The 21,226-nt window shown below is 46.1% G+C and overlaps 1 long non-coding RNA gene across 5 annotated transcripts in view; it reads right to left on the bottom strand.

Annotated features, from left to right (window-relative positions):
* Positions 1-557: 557 nt before the first annotated feature.
* Positions 558-21,226, bottom strand: part of LOC310696505 — a 32,582-nt gene continuing 11,913 nt past the window's right edge. For 2 of the 5 annotated variants that reach the window (XR_014520584.1, XR_014520585.1), the window contains exon 3: positions 8,539-8,696. This is a non-coding gene — a long non-coding RNA (uncharacterized lncRNA). Of the gene's footprint in view, positions 665-8,538; positions 8,697-20,380; positions 20,558-21,226 lie in introns of those variants that run through there. The other 3 variants (XR_014520582.1, XR_014520583.1, XR_014520586.1) reach the window with 3 other exon arrangements.

The following is a 21,226-nucleotide window of genomic DNA, read 5'->3' on the forward strand; positions in this document are numbered from 1 at the left end:
GTTGGAAGCTGTCCAGAATGGCTGAAGCAACCCAGTCAGATGGGTATTATTATTATTATTATTATTATTATTATTATTATTATTATTATTATGACCGACTCTGGGGTTGCGGCGCTCATCTCGCTTTACTGGCCGAGGGAGCCGGCGTACAGCTTCTGGGTCATGTGGCCAGCATGACTAAGCCGCTTCTGGTGAACCAGAGCAGCGCACGGAAACGCTGTTTACCTTCCCGCCGTAGCGGTACCTACTTGCACTTTGACATGCTTTCGAACTGCTAGGTTGGCAGGAGCAGGGACCGAGCAACGGGAGCTCACCCCGTCGTGGGGATTCGAACTGCCAACCTTCTGATTGGGAAGTCCTAGGCTCTGTGGCTTAACCCACAGTGCTACCTGTGTCCCTATTTTATGGAATAAGATGTCCCAATTTTCATCGGGGAAATGTTGGAGGGTATGTTATGGTACAGGCTTTGTTTCCCAGGATCACTTAAATAAGTATATGGTGTTTGTATATCATGAAACGTTCACCCTCAGTCAGAAAAAATCTTGACCAAGTTTTTGGGGTGCTCTTCCAGATGAGGCTGTTGTCGTGCACTCGCCTTGCCTTATTCACTGAATTTTTCACAGAGCCCGGTTCGTAAATTGCTCCTGTTCATAAAACAAGCTGCCTTTAAAAAAGAAAGTAAAAGCGGAGGCTTCATTGTCTGTCGTGTCACAAGTAAAAAAATATATAATTTCCCCAAAAAATTCCTGGCAGGGGGAACAAAGCACAGCTTGGGAGGGGGCGACATCTCATTTGCCCCACCCTGGCCACAGTGCTGAATGGACTGCTTTCATTGAGCCAAGTAACTTGAGTTCTCATTTAGTATTTTTCTGTTGTGAACCGCCCTGTGACCTTCTGAGAAAGGGCAGGAAACAAATTTAATATACGAATAATAATAATAATAATTTATTATTTATACCCTGCCCATCTGGCTGAGTTTCCCCAGCCACTCTGGGTGGCTCCCAATCAAGTGTTAAAAACAGTACAGCATTAAATATTAAAAACCTCCCTGAACAGGGCTGCCTTAAAATGTCTTCTGAATGTCAGGTAGTTGTTTATCTCTTTGACATCTGATGGGAGGGCGTTCCACAGGGCGGGCGCCACTACCGAGAAGGCCCTCTGTCTGGTTCCCTGTAGCCTCACTTTTCACAATGAGGGAACCGCCAGAAGGCCCTCGGCGCTGGACCTCAGTGTTCGGGCTGAATGATGGGGGTGGAGACGCTCCTTCAGTTATACAGGGCCGAGGCCATTTAGGGCTTTAAATAAATACGTCACTCTTTATAATCTCAAATAACCAGAAAGTGAAGGAATATCTGTCAAGCCTTAAAGTGTGCTGTCAGAGCTGCTTGAAGATCCTAGCTCACAGAGGATCACGCTAGCCAGCGATCATTAAGTAAAAGTCTTTATTGAGTTACAGTTTCCATTCTCACGCTGCTGCGCGCAACTCTACGTCTAGTAGCTAGGTCGGCGAAGCTCCGTCTGAGTCTCCGCCCCGTGTGCACCAACTTAATATCCTAGCCCGGCTCCACCTTTTCCGCCTGACTGTCCTCCTCTGGGTCCCTCTACCCCCCGGGGTCTCTTCCTTCCGGGATTCTTCTGACGCTGACCCCCCGGACCCTCCTGTCTCCTTGCGCCGGGCTTTAGGACCTGGCTCCCTTTCCGGGCTGCTTACTGCGCCACCTTCCTCTGCATTTGAACTTGGCGCGCGCGCCCAACCTTCCACTTTCCGCTTAACCGTTTCTTCGCTCCCCGATGGAGGTGTGGCCACTCCTGACTCGTGCCCTCCCTCCTGTGGTGAGCTGCCAGCGCTTGCCCCCTGGCTCCTCTCCTCCTCCCTGCTCTCTGGCGGTGACGCTGGTCCCGATTTCCAACTGCTCTCCTCTGAGTCCCCTCTGGCTCTATCTTCCTGGGGTGCCCCCCTAGACTCCCCCCTTGCCCTGGCCACTGGTGCTCCTTTCTGTGAATCCTCTGATTCACTGGAAAGACTCGGAGATCTCGGGTCGTCGTCATCACTCATCTTTTCTTCTGCCTCCTCCCCTTCGCTCTCTGTTTCCTCCCTTGCCCTTGCCTCTGCTTCTAAACCCCTGACATGTGCGCACGAATTAATTTTTATTTACATTTCCTCCAGATTTCCATCTGCTCATTTCCATTCTCTCAAAATGAAGAAACACCTCCTGTATAAGCATGTAGGTCATTGCTTGTGCCAAGCTGTGGCATAACAGAACGATGTGAATTCTGGAGATAAGACCCTTTATGGCAACAAAATGCTTCTGGATCAAACACGTCAGATGGAATAAAGGGCTTGGAAACTAGATGAGACAAACTTTTGATTCTTCTGCAGAAAGCTGTGACTCAGAAGTCCTCCAAGTACTGAAAACTATGACCCTTTACATTTTTCCTCAAGTTTGCTAGAACTGCCTTGCTGCTGGTAAATCTGCAAATCCTCTTACTTTTATCTCCTGGCCTCAGTGCTATCGATGAAGGTACTGGTGGCACCAGCGACTTGGAGTGCCTTAGACCAGCTTAGGCTGGGTCTCTAGCTGTAGCCCTTTGTGGAGAAAGCAGACATAGTCTTCTTTACACAAGCTGCATTTGCATCCAGGCAAGATTACTGAAATGTGTTATACTTTAAAAACCCTTTTCAGAAACTCCAGCTGGTACAGAATGCAGCCAGTTTCCCTTCCCGCCATAGCAGTACCTATTTATCTACTCGCACTGGTGTGTTTTCAAACTGCTAGGTTGGCAGGAGCTGGGATAGAGGAACGGAAGCTCACCCTGTTGCGGGGATTCAAACTGCCAACCTTCTGATTGGCAAGCCCAAGTGGTTCAGTGGTTTAGACCACAGCGACACCTGCGTCCCGTATTCCCAGTATAAAATATGGTCATTCTTAGTGAACAATAGTGGTCGTTCTTAGTGAACAGTTTTACAATACCAGTTCAAATGACGATTTCACCAAGCAGCTAAATCTTTCTTTACAGTCCCAAAGGATCATAATTCTTCTAGCCTGGTTGGGATTCAGAAGTGATTATGTTAATGCATAGGTAGCTCAATGGCTTTGCTGTCTGTTGAAAAGCAAATTGTAGTTGCAAACATCCCTGTGTCTCAATCCGAGTTGTGACATTCAATATTTTCTGACTTGAAATGATTTATTTTGAGGCCAGAGACTGCACCATATTGATTAAGTCCCAACACAACTGCTGGTAATGATCTTTCAAGATGAGATAAATAGAAAATCATACCATCAGCATAAAGTGCAATTTTGTGGGATGTATTTTCAGTTGGTTATCAGCTCTCATGGTCAAAACAACGTCTGCTTTTAAGGTGCACAGAACTGCTAAGAAGAGGAAAACCCCAATGGGTACCCCTATTCAGTGCTTTTTTAAAAAAGAAAAATAGCTGCTGGTACAGTGGTACCTCCGGTTATAGAGCTTCAGGTTACAGACGCCTCAGGTTACAGACTCTGCTAACCCATAAATAGTATCTCGGGTTAAGAACTTTTGCTTCAGGATGAGAACAGAAATCCCGTGGTGGCAGCGGGAAGCCCCATTAGCTAAAGTGGTACCTCAGGTTAAGAACAGTTTCAGGTTAAGAACGGACCTCCAGAATGAATTACTGTATTTTTCGCTCCATAAGACGCACCAGACCATAAGGTGCACCTAGGTTTGGGAGGAGGAAAACAAGAAAAAAAATATTCTGAATCCCAGAAGCCAGAACAGCAAGAGGGATCTGGCTTCTGGGATACCGTGTGGCTGTTCTGGCTCCCCCTGCTCGAAGGCTCCCCCTGCCCGAAGAGGCTGCGTGCAGCTAAGGCAGAAGCCAGGACAGGCGTGTTGCTGAAGGGGCGCTGCACAGTTCTCCTTCTCTGCGCAGACCTCTCCTTTGCAGTCTCCTTCTATTCCTCCTTCCGCTTCACTGAACGGGCGTTGTGCAGCTCTCCCTCTCTGCACAGTGCCATTCGTGCCATAAGACGCACTCACATTTCCCCTTACCTTTTAGGAGGAAAAAAGTGCGTCTTATGGAGCGAAAAATACGGTAAGGTGGTGCTAGTACTGCGTACCTGTCAGGAAACTGACATCAGAGCAACAGGCGAAGGAGAGGCTCTCCGATTCTGCAGGGGAAGGAACAAGCACTAGGGGGAGACGCAGCTTGATGGAGGGGGAAGGAAATCAGCGTAACACCAAGGAGCCAGGAGAGCAAATGGGAGAAGAGGTGGAAGGGCTCCGGGATTCTTCCTTGGAAGTCAGTGAGGAGAGCCCTGGTCCTCCACTACCCACGCCCTCCTTGCGCAGGAGACTCCCGCGCAATGAGAGGCGGAGACGATTGGGAGTCAAACAACTCTTATGCTGGCAACGGTTTAAGAAACGCCCACAAACAGACTCTGCGAGCGACTGAGGCAGCCACGCTGAGATGGGCTGTGCAGTCAGGACGGTTTAACCCAGGCAGCCAAGCTCCAAAAGGGGACAGTTTACGCACGAGTAACTCCAAACCACTACAGTACCCTTAAGCACTGCCCCATTTGAAAGAAACCTTTGGGATGTCCACCCATTGATAACTGATTGCTTTAAGACTGGTGATAGAAAAACCATACTAAAATCTAAGCATTGTATTCTACATGGAGTGCTGCAACAGCCTCTGCCAAGCTGGTTCCCTCCAGATGTTTTGGACAACAACTCAGCATCTTCTGGCTGGGGCTTTCGGGAATTGTTGTCCAAAACATCTGGGAGGCACCAGGTTGGCCAAGGCTGTATGTCCAACTCGGCCGAATGCCTTGTCAGCATCTGTTGACAGGAAGGAATAAGGGAATTGGGTTTTGTTTCACTGAATAAATTATGGAAAGTGTCCTCCTGACAGAGTCCATCTGCTGCTGCTAAGAAGTAAGCCCACTTTGAGTTGTTAGGCAACAACAAATGTATTAATTCAATTTGCAAGGATTGCGATAAATGTTTTTGCATCTTGATTCACTGAAGCAATATGTTTCTAGATGAGTCTCTAGACCTAAGATATTATTATTAAGATGAAGTATGATGGAGAGAGAGAGAGAGAGAGAGAGAGAGAGAGACGAAAGGCCTCTCCAGACTGGAGGGTGGTTTTTTTTTGCAAGTGTATTCTGCAATGTATCATTGACACAACAAGAGTGCATTAGTGGTGAATTTTACTGGACTGTCCACATATAATTCTACTTTTTTCAGTTGTTCTGCATTGCTTCCTCAATATTACTGCTGTGCTGGGCCCGGGGGTTAACCCAAGCAACGCGGTCCAGGTCCAGTCCCGAATCCAAGGGTTCCGCGAGGAGTCAGTCCGACAGGGCCAAGGCAGGACACGAGGCAGAAAACCAGGCAAGGTCAGGAACAGGGTCTCAGGCAGGTTCTAGCAAACAGCAATGTTGCTCCCGCAATCTGGGATATGGTCCAACAGCCTTTTATCTCTGTCGGGGTAACGGCCAGTCCTGATCCTCCGGTGACTCACCTCCCTGTCTCGCCCAAAGGCAAGCACTCCTCCTGCGAGTACTCAGGTCTCCCCTTCTCTCAGACCTCAGTCTCTGCAGCTCGGGAGATGTCGGTGGGTTACTAGACCCAGAGGCCACCTCAGCCTCTCCTGACCCAACTGGTGGTAGAGCAGCTGTAAGTGATTGCCCGGCTGAAGGCAACGAGGTCATCCCCGCATGTGGAGCCAGGGCAGGCTCAGGCCCCTGACTCGGCCCAGCTGGTGCTTGTTGCAGGGGAACTCGTGCAGACTGGGGCTCTTCAGACTCAGGCCCCAGACTCGGTTCAGATGCCACCTGAGGCAAAGGATCCAGTGCAGACTGAGACTCCTCTGGTTCCGAGTCTGAACCCGAGTCCCAGGCCATCACAACTGCATTTTTGACATCTGAAGGGGCACTGTTGCACTTGTTGGTATCCATCTGTCATGAGAGACAATTGAGTGTGCCTTCTCTCTGGGGCGCAAGCCTGGGCAGTGTGTGTGGAAGTCCTGGGCTGCCCAGAAGACAAGACCCTCCTCTTGGCCTCACTGATGTGGTCCAAAGAAAAGCGGTCTGTGACCGTATTAATAAATTCATTCATTCATTCATTCATTCATTCATTCATTCATTCATTCAATATATTTGTCACCAGCCTGGCTACAGGAGTGATACAAGGTGCCATCCAAATGCCTTTGGACTCCACTCTGGATTTGTGTAGGATTTACTCCTTAGAGAAGCCTGAAATATATCCTGACCCTGGGCATGGGGCCAAGCACCACCATTGGACTTATTCTTAACCTTGTTAAGGATAGCAATTTAATTTGCTGACATTGTAAATGCTTGTATGCATCACTATGTTTTTAAATTTGATTAGTTGGCAACCGAATTCTAGGGACGCGGGTGGTGCTGTGGGTTAAACCATAGAGCTTAGGACTTGCCGATCAGAAGGTCGGTGATTCGAATCCCCATGATGGGGTGAGCTCCCGTTGCTCAGTCCCTGCTCCTGCCAACCTAGCAGTTCGAAAGCACATCAAAGTGCGAGTATATAAATAGGTACCACTCTGGCGGGAAGGTAAACGGCGTTTCCGTGCGCTGCTCTGGTTCGCCAGAAGCGGCTTAGTCATGCTGGCCATATTACCTGGAAGCTGTACGCCGGCTCCTTCAGCCAATAAAGCGAGATGAACGCCGCAACCCCAGAGTCGGTCACGACTGGACCTAATGGTCATGGGTCCCTTTACCTTTACCTTTAACTGAATTCTAGAGAGTTCTCTGGCAATTCTCATGTGATTGGTTAATGCTGGTCACATGGGAGGTATCTAGCGAAGGAGAGACTCACCCACTGTGAACACTGCTAAGTTGAATAGAGTGTTGGAGTGCTTCTCCTCTGCTTGAAAGAAAGAGAGAAAAGCTGCAGGTGACGGTAAAAGTGGAAATCTCTCACAGGAGCTGCAAGGCATGGCCTAACTGAGATATGGAAGGCTGAGGGCTGAGCTCCGGAAAGAAAGGAAAATACATTTGTTTGGAAGTTAGAAGAAGAGACTAAACCCATGCTTGGTGAAGCATGTGACTGTAAATATTATGTTTTAATTATTCTATAACTACAAGTTTCTGCAAGTAAAGTTTATGAATGTTCAATCTGGACATTGGTATAATTTCCAAAGAAGGATGTCAATCATATATATGATTTCAGCTTCTTAGCTGCATTTTCACTACTATCATTTCTCAACAAACCTGTGCATATCAGAATTTTGCAGTAAAGTGCTTATGAAATTTCATGAGGACTTGAAAAAAAACATTGCAGACTGATGTCGAAATGTAAACTTGAGATGGGAAAATAAGAAACTGAAATTGTTGGACTTGATAATCCCTCCTCCTTGGTTCACACTCAGTGGCTGCCTAAGGACCCACACTGACAACAACAAATACTAGCATTTCAAAGGAAACCCCTCTATGCCTGACAAGGTGTTATTTTCCAGCTTTTTTACGGTAATTTGACTCTACCTGAGGTGCAATTTTGTCTGACGTTTTGCATGCGTTGTGTGTGGCTCTGTAACAGCAATTCGGAGCCTTGCCAGATCATTCTGTGTCTCTGTGATGGGTCAAGTTCAGGCATAGACAGTTGTGTCGTATTCAGCAAAAGCTTTTGTTAATGTCGTCTGACTCTGTGGCTGCCTGGCTGCCTGTTGTCTAATTTAATAGAAGCCACAAGTCTAGCCTGTTGTTGCTTATGCAGTCTACATGCCAATATTCTCAATTTATTTTAGAGGAAGGAACGACTTCACTCAAGTCAGCTGACGGTCAGGTTTTGTTCTAGATCCGTGCTCAGTGAACTTTTTAAGTATGAGAAAGGAAGGCTGAGGGACGGGAGCTGGAATTTTCTCCAAAAATTTCCTCACACTCCCCCCCCCCAAACTTGTTCATTTGGTTCCACTTCCCATCTCACCACAAGAAAGATATATTTTTGCCGAATACATGACCCTGCCCTCATTCTGAATAGTCAAGCCTATTGACAACTAGTTTGCTATGACAGAAATTGACAGGTGGCCCCATTGAAGCAAAATGCATTGGTGTTGAAAGTCTTAAATGACTTGGGCCCCAAAAATCTGAAAGATCACTACCATCCTTAAAGGTCTTTTTCAGTGTTAAGATCAGCAGAGGGGTTTGTTCCGCCACCCCAAGAAGAAGAAGAAGAAGAAGAGTTTGGATTTGATATCCCGCCTTTCACTCCCCTTCAGGAGTCTCAAAGCGGCTGACATTCTCCTTTCCCTTCCTCCCCCACAACAAACACTCTGTGAGGTGAGTGGGGCTGAGAGACTTCAGAGAGGTGTGACTAGCCCAAGGTCACCCAGCAGCTGCATGTGGAGGAGCAGGGAAGCAAACCCGGTTCACCAGATTACGAGTCCAGTGCTCTTAACCGCTACACCACACTGGCTCTCAGAAGTGAAGGGAATACTGACTCTGACACACACATGTCTGGACTATGAGCCAAGTTTTCCCTTCCCCTTTGCTAGCTCAAAGACAGCACTCTTCCATACAATGAGACTGCAAAACTGCAGGACAGAGCTGTATGGAGGTCCTGGATCATGCCCAATGGGCACAGAAAGCAGTCACCTTGCTGAAAACTCAGTGGGTCTGGATCAGGTCAGTGCCTGGATGAGAGACCAGCTGCGAACTCCATTCACAATCCCTTTTGCTCTATGAAGAAAAAAAGGGAGGATATAAATCCACACAACAATAAAAACACACAAATAAATAACAACTACTGATCATAATACTTAATGATTAAAAACAAATCCATTTCCAGTGAAGCTGTGGCCCCAAAGGCTTATGCTTTGATTTCTCATCACCCCAGTAAGAAATTGGAAAGAAAGTCAGTTCAGCACATTCTGTTATTTACCTAATAAAGGAGAGATTTGATATCAAAATCATTTCAGCTCATTCTTTGCACAATGGTCTTTTGTTGGCAGCTCTTTGTTAAATGAAAACAGCGATGCAGAATGCCAGTCTTAATTAAATTTAGAGAGCGAGGGTTCTTTGGTGAAATAACACAGAGAGACCACTGAGCCTCCTATGAAATAACTTGTGAACACAGCTTGTGTTCTGCAAGTGTAATCCTATCCCTGGTTGCCGTCGCAAAACCTCCCTCCAGCAGTCTGAGGCTGGTCCAAGTGCGTGATGGAGAAACTCCCAAGTCCTTTCATTACTATCGCATATGTGATTTGGCCAGATCTCTGTTGGAGCACAGCTGGCTGCTGCTGTGAAGTGCTATTATGGGTGGTAAAAGGGAAAGGACCCCTGGACGGTTAAGTCCAGTCAAAGACGACTATGGGGTTGCGGCGCTCATCTCGCTTTCAGGCCAAGGGAGGCAGCGTTTGTCCACAGACATCTTTCTAGGTCATGTGGCCAGCATGACTAAACCGCTTCCGGCTCAATGGGACACGATGACAGAAACCAGAGCGCACGGAAACGCCGTTTACCTTCCCACCACAGCAGTACCTATTTTCTACTTGCACTGGTGTGCTTTCAAACTGCTAGGTTGGCAGGAGCCGGGACAGAGCAACTGGAGCTCACTCCATCGTGGGGATTCGAACCGCCGACCTTCTGATCAGCAAGCCCAAGAGGCTCAGTGGTTTAGACCACAGTGCCACCCGCATCCCTGATGATGATGATGATGATACTTAAGCAGTTTGCCTTTGTGTCTAGCTTGATGTGTTTTCATTTTGTGGCCGAGTAGGTATTCAGAGCTGTGTCTCCCTGGCCCTAATCCAGCACTTCAACCATGAAACCACACAAATTCTCTGGCTGCAAACAAACAAATACAAGCTGCAGAACAACTCAGGGCACTCACAACCAGCAACTCAGGGTGGCAGAGTAGGAGATGGGTTGTTCTGTCTCCTTGAGAACAAGGCACCAAGCCAAACCTCTTGTGTCAGGATTTGCCGATCAGAAGGTCGGCAGTTTGAATCCCCACGATGGGGTGAGCTCCCTTTGCTCTGTCTCAGCTCCTGCAAACCTAGCAGTTCAAAAGCACGCCCGTGAAAGTAGATAAATAGGTACCTCTGCGGCAGGAAGGTAAATGGTGTTTCCATGTGCTGTAGCTTCCATCATGGTGTTTTGTTGCACCAGAAGCGGTTTAGTCATGCTGGCCACATGACCCGGAAAGCTGTCTGGGGACAAAAGCTGGCTTCCTTGGCCTGAAAGCGAGATGAGTGCTGCAACCGCATAGTCACATTTGATGGGACTTAACTGTCCAGGGGTCCCCCCTTTTTTTACCAAGTTTGGAAAACTTGGAACAGAGTTAGCCCATGGAAAGCTATGAAGACACATGCAGTGGGCAGGGGGAATGGAGAAAGCAAAATACCAAAGCAAAGAGTTGCCAGGAGGAAAAATAATCGAGGGTCTTGAGTTGAAACAAATACCCACCATTAAACTGCAGGGTCTGTGTATCACAAGGGCTGTCTTAACCACTAAGTACTCCTATCAATTGGGTAAGTAGTTTGTCTAGACTAGAGTATGGATGAGAGCAATCCTTCCTTTTGTCTTGGCCACAGATGACTTGCAGGGTTGGCCCAGGTTGAGCAAAAGAGCAGAATCTGCTCCTTTTATATAAATCTCACTAAATAGCATTGTGTTTCTAAATGTTTCTAAAGTTCCCCCCCCTCCTGGGCCAACAGCAGCAATAACTGTCAAAACGTGCCATAAAAATGCTGTTTTCTTCCTGCATTTTGGCATTCCTTGATCTGTAGTGCTTGGTGTTCGCTGAAAGCCCTCAGGGCTAATGTCTCTCTTGTTCTTTGTTTAAAAAGTAACACGAGCTTTCCTTTTCTTTTTTTAAAAAAAACCTCCTATCTGAACAAGAAACAATAAAAGGCTTGAAAACTCTATAATGCTGCCAGCGTCCCAAGGTGTAAAATATGCCAGCTTTCTATATACACACAGCTCAGCCTCTTTATCCAAACTGGCAGGCAGACTTCAAAAACATTCAGATGGGGATTTTGATGAACAAGAAGGTTATTTATGTGAGACAGTCTTGCAGTTAAGCGCACATCCAAAAGTTAACTGTTTCTATGAAACACTATAAAATATTAATTTTAAAAAAATACTGGTAAAACCAACAGACTTTTAATCAGGTGATATATGTTGTTGTTTAGTCGTTTAGTCGTGTCCGACTCTTCGTGACCCCATGGACCAGAGCACGCCAGGCACTCCTGTCTTCCACTGCCTCCCGCAGTTTGGTCAAACTCATGCTGGTAGCTTCTAGAATACTGTCCAACCATCTCGTCCTCTGCCGTCCCCTTCTCCTTGTGCCCTCCAACTTTCCCAACATCAGGGTCTTTTCCAGGGAGTCTTCTCTTCTCATGAGGTGGCCAAAGTCTTGGAGCCTCAGCTTCAGGATCTGTCCTTCCAGTGAGCACTCAGGGCTGATTTCCTTCAGAATGGATAGGTTGGATCTTCTTGCAGTCCATAGGACTCTCAAGAGTCTCCTCCAGCACCATAATTCAAAAGCATCAATTCTTCGGCGATCAGCCTTCTTTATGGTCCAGCTCTCACTTCCATACATCACTACTGGGAAGACCATGGCTTTAACTATACGGACCTTTGTTGGCAAGGTGATGTCTCTGCTTTTTAAGATGCTGAATATGGAATAATATGCAGTTGTAAATGTTGACAATAGGACCCGTGGAGGATTCTGCCAGTCATCTCAGCCAATGTCATATAGTCCATCAGAATCCGTGATCAGGGAAAAGAGACGGCGGAAGAAGAATGGAGAAAATTTAAAAGCTATCTTAAGGACTACTATAAACTTGATGAATGCTAGAATGTCGAGGTTTTCAGGAAAAAAGGGACACAGTGATATAAGATCAGATTATAGAAAAGATTAAGACGACAGAGGTTGGAAAGGAATATTTAGAAGTTGCTAAAAAATTATGGACAGTGGGATGCAGAAAGGGGGGGTATGGGGGAGTCCCGGAAAAGAGGTTTATGAAAAAATGTTATGAAACTATACGTGTTTGTATGTCTTTTTAAGTGTTTGTTTGTCTTTAAAAAATTCTGTAAAACCAATAAAAATGTTATAAAAAAAAAATAGGACCCGTGGAGGAGATGGGGGAAAGTTTTGAGATTCGGAGTAATCTCTCTATATGTGGATTTGGGTTGTTATAAACTTTTATTTGTAAAAATCAAATAAAAATTATTTTTTTAAAAAGGAAGAAGAAGGTAATGAAGACTCCCCTCCCCCGACCCTTTTACAATTCCAGAATTGCATCCAGCCTCTGGCTCTGCTGTCCAGAGCCTCTCTCCATCCCAACCAGCTTGCTTGCTTGGCTTTTTCCATCCTCTTTCCATCTGCAGCTGCATCCTTCTCTTTGCAGGCTTCTTTCCTCCCTCAGCTCTGCCCCCCTGCACCACCCCTCTGCACCCACTGCACCCAGCCACCCTGCCTACAAGGGGGTCTGTTCTTGGCCAGTTGAGTGAACTGAGTCAACCCTTGTCAGGGAACTGACATCAGAGCAAAGGGCGAAGGAGAGGCTCCCCGATTCTGCAGGAGAAGGTACCAGCACCAGGGGGAGACGCAGCTTGGTAGAGGGGGAAGGAAATCGGCGTAACACCAGGGATCCAGGAGGGCAAATGGGGGAAGCGGAGGGAGAGCTCCGGGATTCTTCCCTAGACATCAGTGAGGAGAGCACTGGTCCTCCACTACCCACGCCATCCCTGCGCAGAAGACTCCCGCGCAGTGAGAGGCGGAGATGACTGGGAGTCAAACAGCTTTTATGCTGGATAAGGTTTAAGAAACGCCCACAGACAGATTCTGCTAGTGACTGAGGCAGCCACGCTGAGATGGGCTGTGCAGTCAGGACGGTTTAACCCAGGCAGTTAAGCTCCCAAACAGGGACAGTTTACGCACAAGTAACTCAAACCCATTACAACCCTCTATCGGAGGAGCTCCAGGTCACATGGCAGTAAAGCATTTTCTATCGCCAGTTTCTCCTGTGTGCCAGTTGAATTTTCCCCTCCTCCTTCTTTTTTTTTTTTTTTTTAAAAGCAGGAAACAGCTGAATTCTGCGCTAGTGAGCGCACACAGAACACCAGTCCTTTCTCGTGTTGATTTTCTTGCCCAATTAGACATGCCATTAAATTGCAAGACCTAAAGGACAGTAAATTCAAAGCGAGGTAAATAAATGCAAAGGCATTGCCACGCTCCTCCGAGTGTATTTAAATCGACACTGCCAAGGATAAACACATCTCACCTGCCAAGTTGCTAATAACTTCTCAGGGTGTCAAAATGAAGTTTTTTCCCCCAGCAGTGTATGATCTGGCCTATTTATGCCGTTTCTTCATTTTGCATTCCCGGTTCCTTCCAGGACCCATGCAAATCAATGTGTCTGTTCAAATGTTATTTCTTTCTCTCCCCTCCCCACCACAGAGAGTGTTTATTTAATTTTTTTAACAGAAGAATCATAAAAATAAATGAACAATCCCCTTCGTAGAGAACATCGATAGCTGTTCTATAATTATATTGCAGCATGCAAACATTGATAACATTTATTAACTTCCCCCTAAGACCTAGATTTTTTTAAAAAGTCATTGCATGGCTCACAGAGCAGAATCTGGGTCCTTGTGTTTGCATCAAATGAAAAGAACCCATGTATCTGTAAAGTAAGGTTACCAGATTTTTTTCAATGAATCCGGGGACAAATTAATTAATTAATTAATTAATTAATTAATTACTACACATTCGGGACGTTGATGCTGCAGCGATGGCAGTGGCAGAGGGGTGGCCACCACCTTAACCTCAACCGCCACATTTCCACTTCCTCCGAGGTTTCTATCTCCTTTCTCCATGAGCCTGGGCAGCCCCTGAGGTGTTGGTTCTTTGGTGATGGTGGGGGGGGGGGGAAGAGTTGCCACACTGCCTTTCGGAGCATCCCCATCCCAACTCCTACTTACGTGCAAGCAGGAGGGGGCAGGGATCTCTCAGGCAGCACGATGCCTCCCTTCCCATTGGAGCAGCCCCAATCCCATTCCTACTTGTGTGCAAGCAAGAGGGGGTGGGGATCCCTCAGTTGGGAAGGGAAGCTTCCCGTTGCGTAACTGAGAGGTCCCTGCCCCCTCCTGCTTCCACACAAGCTCTGATAGGCAGCATGAAACCTCCCTTCCCAGCTGAGTTGCTGGGGTCAGGGAAGGTGGAGGCAGCCCGGAAGCTGCATCTGAGAGCCTCTGCACCACCATCATATGGGGACTTCTGAGCAGCTCCTGAAGCCAGCCAGAGCCAACTGCTCCGGGATACTGAGACTGCCGCTGCCGCGTTTCCTGGGGACATTAGATGAAATCCGGGGACATTCCGGGGATGGAATTTGTCCAGGGACTTATTCACAAATCCGGGGACTGTCCCTGGGAAACGGGGACATCTGGTAACCCTACTATAAAGTGATCTTGGGCTATTATCCCTTGGCTAATTCTACCACACCGAGCAAGTTTCTCATGCAGTTCTCTTTGCCAAATCCTAGTCACCCAGCCTCTCAGCATAAAACCCTCCTGCAATTTCCAGTGTTGGGCCAGCTCCCTATGAGCCATGGCTAGCAAATAGTTGGCCCAGTCTGTATGCAGAACTCTTCTGAAGGATATGTGTAGACAAGATGGCCAAAGCGGCCTCTGGAACCAGCGTCTGGGTTGTAATTTCTGAGATCATCCACCCAAATCATCTGTTTGTAGTTTTCTGAATCAGTGAGTCTAACTCCCTGCATCCCCTCCGACCCTTAGGTGAGATGGTCATATTGATCTTGTGCATCCTTAGCAGACATGATTTGGCACTTATATAGAGATGACGTTCAGAGCAGTTTCTCATAGCAGAGCAGATGTAGCATGCAATAGCTATCGTTGTCAAAGTGCTTCCCATTCACCACCAGGGATGGATAACTCCAGGTCAGCTTTTGTTTTCCTTTCCATTGTGCCCACGGACAGCTTTAGTGATAGCTGCCACTTTTACATACAGGAGCGGGTGGCGCTGTGATCTAAACCACTGAGCCTCTTGGGCTTGCCGATCGGAAGGTTGGCAGTTCGAATCCCTGTGACCGAGTGAGCTCCTATTGTTCTGTCCCAGCTCCTGCCAACCTAGCAGTTTGAAAGCACGCCAGTGCAAGTAGATAAATAGGTACAGCTGCGATGGGAAGGTAAACGGTGTTTGCGTGCACTCTGGTTTCTGTCATGGTGTCTCATTGTGCCAGAAGCGGTTTAGTCATTCTGCAACATGCCTGGAAAGCTGCCTGTGGACAAATGCCAGTTCCCTTGGCCTGAAAGCAAGAGGAGCGCCACAACCCCATAGTCGCCTTTGACTGGACTTAACTGTCCAGAAGTCCTTTAAAGGAAAAGGGACCCCTGACCATTAGGTCCAGTCATTACCAACTCTGGGGTTGTGGCGCTCATCTTGCTTTATTGGCCGAAGGAGCCAACGGCGTACAGCTTCCGAGTCACATGGCCAGCATGACTAAGCTGCTTCTGGTGAACCAGAGCAGCGCACGGAAACGCCGTTTACCTTCCCGCCGGAGTGGTATCTATTTATCTACTTGCACTTTGACGTGCTTTTGAACTGCTAGGTTGGCAGGAGCAGGGACCAAGCAACGGGAGCTCACCCCGTCACTGGGATTCAAACCACCAACCTTCTGATCGGCAAGTCCTAGGCTCTGTGGTTTAACCCACAGCACCACCCGTGTCCCTTTACCTTTGCCTTTACCTTTACTTTTACCACCAGGGGTCCTTTACCTTTACCTTTTTTGCCGGAGCACTTTCAAATTGGGCTGAAATACCAAATATATGATGCTTTCATTGAAGCCTGCTGGAATATTCAGTTTGGCACCTACCCAGTTTTGTTTCCCCAATGCTTTAATCCTGCGGTACTTAAATATGCATAGGCATTGGGCGAATGTGGGAATAGCACATACCAGCTTTTTTAAAAATGAAAAGAACAGAACTGACTTATTGCAGAAACCCCCATTGTGTTAAACCACTGCATGCTTCTCGCCCCCGTTTCTCAACTTCTCCTTTAGATTTATCCCCATTTTAGATTTGTTGCCTCTCGGGCAACTATTGCCCTGGGATAAAATAAATAAATGAAATATCAACTCTGCCAGGGCTTTCCCAAAGTGGATCTCAGAAAGGGGTAATGACAGATAGCGACGAACACTTCCCACAGATAAAAGCAAACAGAAGTAAATATTTTATCAGCCTAGTTGAAGGGATGGCTTAATTTATTTTAGTGGTGTAGTTGACACTCTTGCTGGGAAAAACTAAAAGGCACCACCCACAAGCCGTTTTCCTAGATTGGAGAACCTATAATTTGTAAGAAATCTCTGATTAATTGAATGGTGCATAAGCAATTGATTAATTAGATGAGTACATACACTTTAAATTTGCACATGAATAAAGCTATTGTTCTTTAATTGTTCTTAGGTGCTTTTTGGATGTTGCAAACACTGGTACCATCCTAGAAGAGACATTCCAAGTTTTGTGACAGAGGAGGAATGCCACTTCTAAGGTGCCATCTTTCACCCATGGTTTTTGGAAGTGCTTGTTATCTAAAACTCTGTATGCCTACTTAAGCCAAAGTCTTATGTTTAGCACATGCACTAAAAATCCCTGTTGCCCAACTAATAGAAGGTCCGTATTCTCTGTTAGTTGACTAAATACGTTTCTGAGCACAATTCAAAGCGTTGGTGCTGACCTTTAAAGCCCTAAATGGCCTCGGTCCAGTATATCTGAAAGAGCGTGTCCACCCCCATCATCCACCCTGGACACTGAGGTCCAGCACCGAGGGCCTTCTGGTGGTTCCCTCACTGCGAGAAGCCAAGTTACAGGGAACCAGGCAGAGGGCCTTTTCGGTAGTGGCGCCCTCCCTGTGGAATGCCCTCCTACCAGATGTCAAAGAGAACAACAACTTCCAGACTTTTAGACGACTTCTGAAGGCAGCCCTGTTTAGGGGAGCTTTTAATGTTTGATGCATTACTGTATTTTAATATTGTGTTGGAAGCTACCTAGAGTGGCTGGGGCAGCCAGATGGACGGGATATAAATTTATTATTATTATTATTATTATTATTATTATTATTATTATTATTATTATTATTATTAACGTACCCTCCAACATTTCTCCAATGAAAATAGGCCAATTCCATATGGATAATTTTACTATTGATACCCCACACATTTTACTGGGTTGCCCCAGCCACTCTAAGCAGCTTCCAACATCTATAAAAACACCGTAGAATATTCAACATTTTTAAAACTTCCCTATACAGGATTGCCTTCTGACAGCTTGGGGGGTTGGATAACTTCATACCCTGCAACATTACTCTGAAGGAAAAGTGGGACATTCCAGGATCAAAGAAACCGGGACGGCTTCTCTAAATCAGGTACATCCCTGGAAAATAGGGCAGTTGGATGGTCTGTAAATATTGCAGCCTTGAAAACTTGCATCCTGGAATAGCAGCCATTGAATCTGAGGAGCAAGAAATTGTAAACTTGTACTCTGAGAATATAGACGGAAAGCAAAAATGTAACGTTGTGCCTTGGCTTGCCTCATTACATAGCTGGTAGGCAGAATTTAGTTTTCAGAGCCGTAAATTGTGCAGGCCTAAATGGTTGGAAAAGCTTCTCCATATATATATATATATATATATATATATATATATATATATATATATATGTGTGTGTGTGTGTGTGTGTGTGTGTGTGTTTTAAACATACCATTTTCAACAGTAATTAAACATCTTTTTACATCTTTTTCAATATTTTGACTTCCATCAGTCCAGTCTGAAAATTTCCCCATCTAATCTCTTAGTATACATTTCTTATTTTCCCTGTTCCATTTAAAACTCATAACCCATATCTCTATTCTTTATCTACTTTGTAGCACTTCATATATTTCTCCCTACAAAACTTCTTGTAGTCCTAATGGCGCAATTTGTTGATTACAATTGCTCTTCAAATAGTTCGTATACTTCTTCCAATCTTCTGTAAATCTCTGTTCCCGCAGGTTTCGAATCCTTCCTGCCATTTTGTCCAATTCTGCAGAGTCCATTATTTCCGTCTGCCATTCTTCTTTCATCGGAATTTATTCTCGCTTCCATTTCTGGGCTATGGAAAAGCTAGTGTGGTGTAGTGGTTAAGAGCGGTAGTCTCGTAATCTGGTGAACTGGGTTCACGTCTCCGCTCCTCCACCTGCAGCTGCTGGGTGACCTTGGGCCAGTCACACTTCTCTGAAGTCTCTCAGCCCCACTCACCTCACAGAGTGTTTGTTGTGGGGGAGGAAGGGAAAGGAGGTTGTGAGCCGCTTTGAGACTCCTGAAGGGGAGTGAAAGGCGGGATATCAAATCCAAACTCTTCTTCTTCTTCTTCTTCTCCTGTTCCATTTCTCTTAAAGGCACAGGAACAGATCCAGTTAAAAAGAAGGAGTGGCACCTCTGTACTACCATGAGAGAGCTGGTTTCACTGCACCCGAAATCCAACACATACCTGATGTAGGATCTGAATGTGCTGGACTTGCTCAGAACAGGTCCATGCAATCTGTTGCAATGCTCAGTCCCGGATACTTCTGAGGTATGCAAAACCCTCCTAGCTCCTTTTGCAATACTATCCAAGGGGAGAAATTCCTTTCGCCCAAACTGTCACCTCATATCCTGCAGCAGGAGGTCTCGGTGCTTCTTATCGCTCCTGTTGCATGCCCAAACTGCATTGACTTGTCTGAAAATGATCCAGCCCTGCTTATTTTAAAGCCACTTGAAAAATAATTTAACTCACGGACTGACATAGCAAATTACATATGGACGGTGGTGATAATATGTTCTTAGGTAGCAGAGGGGGTTGCAGATGGGAGAAATCGTTTCTGAACGCTCTCCCACGTTAGGAAAATTCCCTGTAAGTTGAAAATGAATGGAACCTAACAGGGAAGAACGTTCTCCCTGCTGTGCTAATGGTCTCTGTTTAAGTAGGGCTTATCTGGCTTTTAAGCAAGCCATGGTTAATAAAAAGGAAAAGTGGGATTGGAAGCTTCAAATCTTCTCAGCAAAGAATGTAAGCTTGAGGTTGCTGCTACTAGTTCACGTTGCCCCAAACCATGGTTTACCAAGGCACTCATTATCGTATCTCAGGTTGCTCCCTCATGCAAAAACATTCCAACAACACAACTCACTACAGGTTTATTTTTATTTTATTTTTATTAAATATATATATTCAATTTTACGCTATACAGTCATACCTTGTGTTGCATTTGCTTCATGATAGGGATATGGGTGGCGCAGGGACGCGGGTGGTGCTGTGGGTTAAACCACAGAGCCTAGGACTTGCTGATCAGATGGTCAGCGGTTCGAATCCCCGCAATGGGGTGAGCTCCCATTCTTCGGTCCCTGCTCCTGCCAACCTAGCAGTTCGAAAGCACATCAAAGTGTAAGTAGATAAATAGGTACCACTCTGGTGGGAAGGTAAACAGTGTTTCCGTGTGCTGCTCTGGTTCATCAGAAGGGGCTTAGTCATGCTGGCCACATGACCCGGAAGCTGTATGCCGGCTCCCTCAGCCAATAAAGCGAGATGAGCACCACAACCCCAGAGTGGACCTAATGGTCAGGGGTCCCTTTACCTTTACCTTTATGTTTTTTCAGGTTGCATCCCGTGGCAACCTGGAAGTACCGGAAAGGGTTACTTCCAGGTTTTGCTACCCGCGCATGCACAGACATGCAAAATGACGTCACATGCATGCGCAGAAGCGGCGAATCATGACCCGTGCACGCACAGACATGGGTTGCATTCTATTCATGTTGTGAACAGGCCTCCAGAATGGATCCTGTTCACAACCAAAGGTACCACTGTACATTTGAATTCAAACATTAATCATAATCATAAACATTTAGGATTCCCCGAATCCTTAGACTTCCCTCCACACCTCCATGGTTTCCATTATCAAACACTTTCTACTGCATCATATAATTTCTCCATTTTTCTTAAAATAGTCCATTTTTACCTTAGTTTTTAATACATTACAAGTATTATTCAAATCCTGCCAAAGTTTTTAGTTGTTTACAGTGTTCTCCTAAGTAACTTATAACCCCCCCCCCATTCCTTATTAAAGTTTCTATCTTCATGATTTCTGATTTTCCTGGTCATTTTCGCCATTTCAGCGTAGTCCATCATCTTCATCAACCATTCATCTCTGGTTGGGACTTTGTCTTCTTTCCAAACTCAGTGCAGGTTTAAAACTTTGTGGGCTGTGTTTTCTGTGTTTTGGATGGGTTTAAAGCCATTTATAAATGTATTTATAAAAACATTTCTATACTGCCACTTAGGTAAAAAGAAAATCTTTTACTCGTTGTCTGAAGCTGTCAACCCTGGAGCTGTTTCACCTTGTTATTCTGGAGTCAGAGCTAAACTCTCCATTGGACAAGGGTTCTCAATGATGCATCCATCGTCTTCAGAAATGAAGGTAGAATAATTGCCCGGTGAGTGTGCAGTTGAGCTTCTGAAGCTCAACATCAAAAAAAGGAAGATCATGGCCACTGGTCCCATCACCTCCTGGCAAATAGAAGGGGAAGAAATGGATGCAGTGAGAGATTTTACTTTCTTGGGCTCCATGATCACTGCAGATGGTGACAGCAGTCACAAAATTAAAAGACGCCTGCTTCTTGGGAGAAAAGCAATGAAAAACCTAGACAGCATCTTAAAAAGCAGAGACATCACCTTGCCAACAAAGGTCCGTATAGTTAAAGCCATGGTTTTCCCAGTAGTGATGTATGGAAGTGAGAGCTGGACCATCAAGAAGGCTGATCGCCGAAGAATTGATGCTTTTGAATTCTGGTGCTGGAGGAGACTCTTGAGAGTCCCATGGACTGCAAGAAGATCAAACCTCTCCATTCTGAAGGAAATCAGCCCTGAGTGCTCACTGGAAAGACAGATCCTGCAGCTGAGGCTCCAATACTTTGGCCACCTCATGAGAAGAGAAGACTCCCTGGAAAAGACCCTGATGTTGGGAAAGATCGAGGGCACAAGGAGAAGGGGACGACAGAGGACGAGATGGTTGGACAGTGTTCTCGAAGCTACAAACATGAGTCTGACCAAACTGCGAGAGGCAGTGGAAGACAGGAGTGCCTGGCGTGTTCTGGTCCATGGGGTCACGAAGAGTCGGACACGACTAAACGACTAAACAAAAACAGAGTGTGCAGTTGCAGCAGTGTGGGTTTGTGT

This window comes from Podarcis liolepis, assembly GCF_965112155.1.
Source record: "Podarcis liolepis genome assembly, chromosome: 17".
In the NCBI taxonomy this organism is placed as follows: Eukaryota; Metazoa; Chordata; class Lepidosauria; order Squamata; family Lacertidae; genus Podarcis; species Podarcis liolepis.